Source organism: Fukomys damarensis, unplaced genomic scaffold (genome assembly GCF_012274545.1).
Source record: "Fukomys damarensis isolate Sample0158 unplaced genomic scaffold, DMR_v1.0_HiC HiC_scaffold_12, whole genome shotgun sequence".
NCBI lineage: Eukaryota > Metazoa > Chordata > Mammalia > Rodentia > Bathyergidae > Fukomys > Fukomys damarensis.
Window position 1 is genome coordinate 47,322,724 of NW_022900924.1, and position 7,433 is coordinate 47,330,156.

Consider the following 7,433-nt stretch of genomic DNA (forward strand, 5'->3'; position numbering starts at 1 on the left):
ATTTTATAAACAGAGATCATAATTTTTAAATGGACATGTTTAAAAACAGAGTAATGCCATAAACGTTAATGGTGCAGGAATGTTTCCCACAATAAATAAAACATAAACTGATGGAGGAATTCATATATTAACAAATGCTTCAGTAATAAAATTGAACGATTGCTTCCACCCAATATATATTTTAGAGAAATGGGATACCTGTCCAGAATTTAATCAATAATAGGCAAAAACCCAGATAAAAGTATAAAATAAAAGTAACTTATAGAAAGCAAACCTCAAATTGTTGTTATAGTTGGCATTTGATGTTTGCACAACCAGAGTCATTATGATTACTGAGAGGGGCACTTTCTGCTTTTGACTGTTGCAGCCATCCTAGATCGTAGACTTGAGCAATTCACTTACCGTATTTTGCAATTGAGAAGCTTGAGACCTGGATACATGAAACAGCTGACCCAGAGTCACGTGGTGGTTTTATGACGAGACCAGCACGAAATTCCACGCTGTGAGATTCCTACGTCAGGGTTCCTTCACTTACAGAAAAAAGACCCAGAATTAGTCACTGGCATCCTAGAGCAAGCTCATGCTGGCTTTAGATGGCTGACTTGGAGACATTCGGCAGTTTTGTGAGCTGGTTTACTCGCACTTGACTGGCTGGAGCCCTTAAATTGTAATTGTATAGAGTAGTTGGTGGTTTTATGTAAAAAATATCGATATACTAATGAGCAGAAATCTTGATATTCTTAAATTTATGCTTAGCATTTATAGAAAATGGTGTATTTTACTCATTCAGAAAATACTTAGAAAGCATTCCATATTTCTTTTTATTGAGTTTATTGGTACAATCTAGGTATACAAAACAATTACAATCATCATTGGGATTCTGTACCTTTACATAATAGGTCTTGATTCTCATTTTTTCCCTTTGTCCCTGCCTTCCCTTCACGCCCTCCTCCCCTCCCCATTTATACTTTATTTCCATTTTTTCAGTTTCTCATATTTTTTTCCTCTCCCTTATTACCTTTCCCCCACCCTTCCCACTTTCCCTACACCTTCAGCCCTTTACTTCCTATTTCACATTATTAATTATCTCATTAGGATCCTGTGTACTATTATAGTTTTTCACACCAAAGAAACTATTTGGTATTTCAGTTAAAGAAATGTCTATATGAACATTAAAAATAAGGAACACTAAAATAAAACTAAAAAGGAAAGTAAAAGAGAAAAGGCAATGAGGTAATATTAAAATAATCTTTAATTATGGAGATGAAAATGGTCCCCGAACATATTTAAATTGCTTCTCGCTCTTATAGTCTTATCTTATTCTTTTTTTCATTATTTAGAGAATACTTTATTAGTTTCTGTAATCAAACCCACGTAGATATGACCTTACATATTTAGTACGATGTGTTACCCCTGTACACATGGAAAAAAAAAAAAATAAAAATAAATTAACATTTCTAGACCAATATGGTTGTCCATTTCTGTACAATGCCAAGTCAACACAGTAAATTGGGATGACTTTTTCCAAAGTTGGCAGCACCGTTAAAGTTTCCCAAAATTCAATTTATATATGTGTGTGTGTGTGTGTGTGTGTGTGTGTGTGTGTATATAAAGACTAATAATAGTATGTTATGCATAGATAGCAGCAACAGCTTTTCCAGGTTCTGCAGTCATCTGAACAAAATTATAGACATTCAGCACATTCTATTAAAAAAAAAACCAAAGAAAAGAATAATATCCAGACAACAGCGAAGTTCTGATGCTGTTGTGGTACCGGGTACCATTTTTTCTATTAGCCTCTTAATCATCATCTGGAAAGAGAACATTCTAGAGTAATATCATTAAATGTAGCTCTGATAAAGCACGGTCCCTACTATGTATCATAAAGCAGGTACTAGATATTTTACATTCATAGAGGTATGATACAGTACCGTCCTACATCAATAATACTAGATTCAGTTTTGGTTTGAATTTACTTTGTCTGCAAATAAGATTGCTACCCCTGTTTTTTTCTGGGCTCCTGTCACATGGAGAATTGTTTTCTATCTTTTCACTTTCAGTCTATGGGCTTCTTTTTGCACTAGGTGTGTTTCTTGTATACAACATATTGTTGGATTTTGCTTCTTATTCCATTTTGCCAGTCTATTTCTCTTGATTGGTGAGTTAAGGCCATTGACATTGCTGTTTATAACTGGTATGTACTGACCTATTATTGACATGTTATTGACCTTTTGTTTACTCTTTTTACTTTTTCACCTTCTCCTTTTAATTTCTTGCCTTGCCTATTTGATTTGCTCTGTTGGGCCTCATGGTGTTGTTGCCTTCATTGTCTTTTTCTAGGATCTTGTTTAGAATCGCTTGTAGTGTTGGTTTGGTACTCATATAGTTTCTCAGGTGTTCTTTGTCGTGGAAGTGTCTTATTTCCCCCTTCATTTTGAAAGAGAGTTTTGCTGGATACATCAGTCTAGGTTGGAGGTTGTTTTCTTTTAGTACTTGAAATATCTCATTCCAGGCTCTCCTTGCCCCAAGGGTTTGTGTTGAAAAGTCTGCTGTGATTCTGATGGGCTTTCCTTTGTATGTGATTTGTTTCTTTTCTCTTACTGCTTGTAGTATTTTGTTCCTCTGTTGGGTTTCTGGGATCTTGATTATTATATGTCTGGGTGTAGATTTTTTTTGATTGTAGCTAGTTGTAGTCCTATATGCCTCAGTTATCTGAATGTCAGATTCTTCCCCTCTGTTTGGGAAGTTTTCTGTCATTAATTCTGTGAACAGCTTTTTAAAGTCCTTTGTATTTTCTCCTGCTACTTCATGGATTCCTATCAGTCTTATGTTATTCTTCTTTGCATCATCTAGGAGTTGCTGGATCGATTTCTCATGATCTCTTACTGTTTTTAAGAGACCTCTCTTTTCATGGTCACTGACTGCAATCTTATCTTCTATATCTGAGAGCCTATCTTCACATTCTTTTATTCTGTTGCATACACTTTCAATAGAGTGTTTAATCTCCTGGATATCTGTTTGATTTTGTTTTATGGATTCCATTTCTTTCCTATGTTGGGCGTTTGTTTTTTCCATTTCTTTCTTATGCTGGGCCTTCATGGCTTCTATCATGGTCCTGAGCTCATCTATTTTTTTATCAGTTTCTGCTCTAGAGTCTCAAATCACGACTTCCATTTTGCTCACTATCTCTATGGTTATCTGGGAAATTATTTCTGTTTTGAATTTTTCCAGAGCCTGATTGATCTGTTTTGTTACTTCCTGTGCTTTGAGTTCAGGGTGTCCTGGTGGTTCACTATCAGCCTTTTCATCCTCATTTGCCCTACTGTTTGCCATTGGTAAACTGGAAGTCTGTCCTTGTGTCTTGCTTAAGTGTTTTCTCATTTTAATTTTTGTCGTCGTACTGTCCTTGGTTTCATCTCTGAATTATCACCCAAATCTTCCTGATATAGTTGCACCCTAGCTTCTGTGTCTCTAATGACCCACAGACATTCTCTTCTTCATAACATCAGAGAAAACAGCTCATCAAATCAACGGCAATGCTTTACCCCAACTGATACAATCAGCAACACATTAAGATCAAGTACAACTTGGACACTGACCACCTGTGGTAGTCACTAGTCTATCACCCTTAAATCATTTGAATTAAATTGAAATCCAGAAGCAGTCCAGAACATGTCTGCAGTGAACAAAATTTCAGTATAGTGTATTTACCACTTAATGGCTCAGACAGAGTGAGGATGCAAGACCCCTGATCTCAGTTAGCTGATTGTTGAACCCCCTGATGCTGACTGACCTCGGGCTGCAAGGCCCCGATTGAGTTCCCCATCCTTCTGAATGGTTGAACTCCGCAACGTTCTATTACAGGTTTCCCACACCCTTTCTTTAAAGATGTTCAAAGTTGGGAACTCAGAAAAATACCCTTGAGGACACCTCTGTCTTTGCAGAGTGGGTCCAAAGACTGGCACAGTCTGGAGGTCTGAGAGTGGGGGGGGCTTATGAGGGTTCAGGGGCACCCACGCGTCTACCTTCCCGGTGCTTGAGCTATGGCTGCTGGGTTGGGAGCAGGCGTGGCTCTCCTTCCCGCGGTGGATGGGGCTGAAGATTATTTTCTATCCCTAATCCTAACCCAGGTGTGGTGGAACATAACTGTAATCCCAGCACTCAGGTGGCTGAGGCACTAAGATCGCTGTGAGTTTGAGGCCAGGTAAAGAATAGAAGAAAATAAAAATGTCCACTTCATGGCATGTCTCTGATGTCACTAGCAGACAGAGCACAGATCTATGTTGATTAATCCCAGCAAATCAGCCGTAGATTTATGATGCTCTAGTAGATAATTGTAGCCAGCCTGCACCTTTGGTTACATTAAAATTCAAGCTGGTTAATGGCTGCAAGGCTGGAACCAGTTCTGTTGAGCCTACAACAGTGCATGTCAGCATTCCATATTTCTAAAGCACAAAAGTTTGTCTATGTCTGATGGAGAATGTTTTCCCATAGGAAAAGTGGTTAAGCATGTCAAATAGTTGCGCTATTCTTGTATTTATGTCCTTACCAAGTTAGAAACAAATACAATGAGTTTACAAGTGCAAGGCCGTTTCTTATGGTAATCTTATAAGAATATGGAGATTAGTTAACTTAGCCAAAAATGTAGTATGCATGACCCAGGAAAAATCAGAAGAGCGTGGGAAGTGGTAAGGAGCCAAAGGAAGAACACAGTCAAGGGACAGATTCCCAAGGACCCATTGTCTTCATAAAGGGTAGAAAGCTCATAAACAAGCTGCATTAAGCCCCTACTCCTTAAATTGTTGCTGGGGCTTTGTGAAACATGCTGAATCAATTCTTACCTGTAGGACCTAACTTCGTAATTGAAAATATCAATAAAGTAAATATGAAGGTGAAACCCCTCTGAGCTCTATCAGAGTGTTCTGAGATTCGAGTGACAGGAAAAATGACACATTCCATTTTGATAGAGTATAATTTGAGATGATTATGGTGTACAAAAATATATGTGTTATTTTATAAATTCCATCCTTTCTTTCCAACTGGATATCAGGTTCCTGAAGGATGAGGATGTGCAATACTATAGCAACCCCCCACAGCCTTGGAAGCAGGTAGGTTTACTTAGATGTTTCAGTGTTGGCTCCTTCTTTTGACATTTTAGAAAAGTAGACATTAGTGGACATTAGTGACTGGAGTGTTGTGCTTATTTCTTGACACATAAGAAAGGTTAAGGAAGCCACATGCCCTGAGACTATATTCAGTCCTAAATCACTCTCTGGCAATGCCCAGGTTGCAACCAGGTCGTAACATACTAATTACTACTCAACTAAACAGGAGTTAAATTTAACTTCTCCCTTCTTTGCAAAATTAAACTTAACTTACCATTTCAACATCATACCATATTACAACTTTATAACATGCTTATAATTGTTTTTCTTTAACAGAATCTATATTCCCCAAAACAATGGGGAGAATACCAAATAGGAAAGACAGAGAGTGACATTTCTATTCTTACATTATTGCTAACTTTTACTGTGAAATCGTGTGAACATATTGCTCTTTCTGGTCTTTAGTTTTCCATAAACTGAGGTGGTTTGGAAAATAATTATTTCCAAGCCCACAACAAAGGATATAATGACTTGGTCAGTAAGTCATTTTGCTTAATTCTGAGTGCAGCCTTGGTGAAGTGAAGGCATTGTAAATAAACATAGGACATTTTGGTGAATAGAAAAGACTGATTTAGTCAAAGTACCCACTGAGTATGCAGCTTTATAAGCCACACCAATTGACAACATAGTCTCCCTTTCTTTTTTCCTGCAGACAAACCTAGTTCGTGTTGACAATAAGACAGAAGAGGATGGACCCATGAATACTTTTGCAACTAACTCTGCTTCCAGCTGCCCCGAGAGAATGCTGAGGTTTGCAAGGTGTCAAGGGAGACAATAAAATGACTTTCAGATTGATGGACATATTTTCCTTCCTGTTACAAAACTGCCTATTAAGTGAGTCTCTGGAACACAACTCGGTTTCTGTGAAATGTTATTAATCTTGGCATTGCATCACTTTAATTTAAATAATGCTCCATATTTTATTTCTTCTGATAGCCAGGCTTTGTCGTCATAATGTCCTCCTGGCATTTCACGTCCCATTCGAATGTTAATGACCATGATAAAGGATAAAAGAAGCTGTGACTGTGACTTTGGTTTCCTGAGTTCCTGGTAATTAAAGCAGGTGCACAGTGTGAATATGGTCCTACGCGGAATACGCAAGCTACGTACATGGTTAAGGCATGATAGACACACAACCTTCATACTTGCGAAACGTAGCCATCCACAAGCTACTTCCATGTATTTCCGACTTTTGGACTTGTAGTAAAAAAGGGAAAAGAAAAAATGAGAATTCCTCCACTCCAATATCACTTCTTACAGATTCTGTTGTGCCTAGTATTTCCTTCCAGCTTTTCCTCGTGACACACGTAATTTCCAAAGCTGAAGTTACAGTATAATTTTACATTAGGCTTTTTTAAATTGCATAATAGGAAACATTTCTCATTCTGCCTCATAGTCATTATAATATAAAACAGCTGTTTAGCATTCAATTTCTCATACTCAATAGGTAGTAAGCAGATAGATGTTTTTCACATGGGAAAGGGATCAAGAGATGGAGGCAGAGGAGGAAAAGGAGATGGAAAAAGAATCGATATATGTTATGTGCAGGTAGCAACTCCCCACAAAAGATGTAAACATTAGGTACTGAGAATATGTACTAACAAAAAATAAAAACCGAAAAAAATCCGATTTTCAACAAGATTTCTTTCTACCACCTCTTTGCTAAGTATGTCCTTAGGGAGATCTCATGAACAAGCACAATTTTTTTTTTCTGTTTTCTAAACTCATTTCCCTTTTCTGGAAACTTTCATATCTGTTAAGCATAGCCATTTCTAATGTGTGTTGTCACTGCTCCTAAACTGGAATTGCGTTCAATAGGTGCTCTTGCTGCTTTGGAAACTGCTACTTTTGCAAGATCTGCATCCATTCATTTCATATTTGTGTTTCTGCTAGGTTTTTCCATGTTCACACTTATATGTTTATTTGTCCACCAACCCCACGACTTCTCTCCTTTAAGCCCTAATGCCAATACCATTGAGTGTTGTTAAAGTCCTAGAGATTTCATTGCTGGGTATAATTCTAAATTACTCCTGTAAACCTTCTCATATTTTATTCAGTTAACAGGATAGAAAATTATCAAAGCAACAATATCCAGTTCCTTAACTATACCTGAGGAAATTTAAGAAAAGTCCTTATTTTAGATATTAGTGATTGATTTCTTCTCCAGAAGCCTCATACAAATTAATGGGAGATCTCTTAGCTCTGACAATTAAAATTTTGTTGCTGCTGAAACAGTTCTACTAGGTGATATCCATGGACCACTGACTG

At 37.4% G+C, this 7,433-nt stretch overlaps 1 long non-coding RNA gene across 1 annotated transcript; it reads left to right on the forward strand.

The window, feature by feature from the left end:
- The first annotated feature begins 534 nt into the window (after positions 1-534).
- Positions 535-5,932, forward strand: LOC104862273. The gene is made up of 3 exons (XR_780246.1): positions 535-667; positions 5,051-5,108; positions 5,818-5,932. It is a non-coding gene; the product is annotated as an uncharacterized LOC104862273 (long non-coding RNA).
- The last annotated feature ends 1,501 nt before the right edge of the window (positions 5,933-7,433 follow it).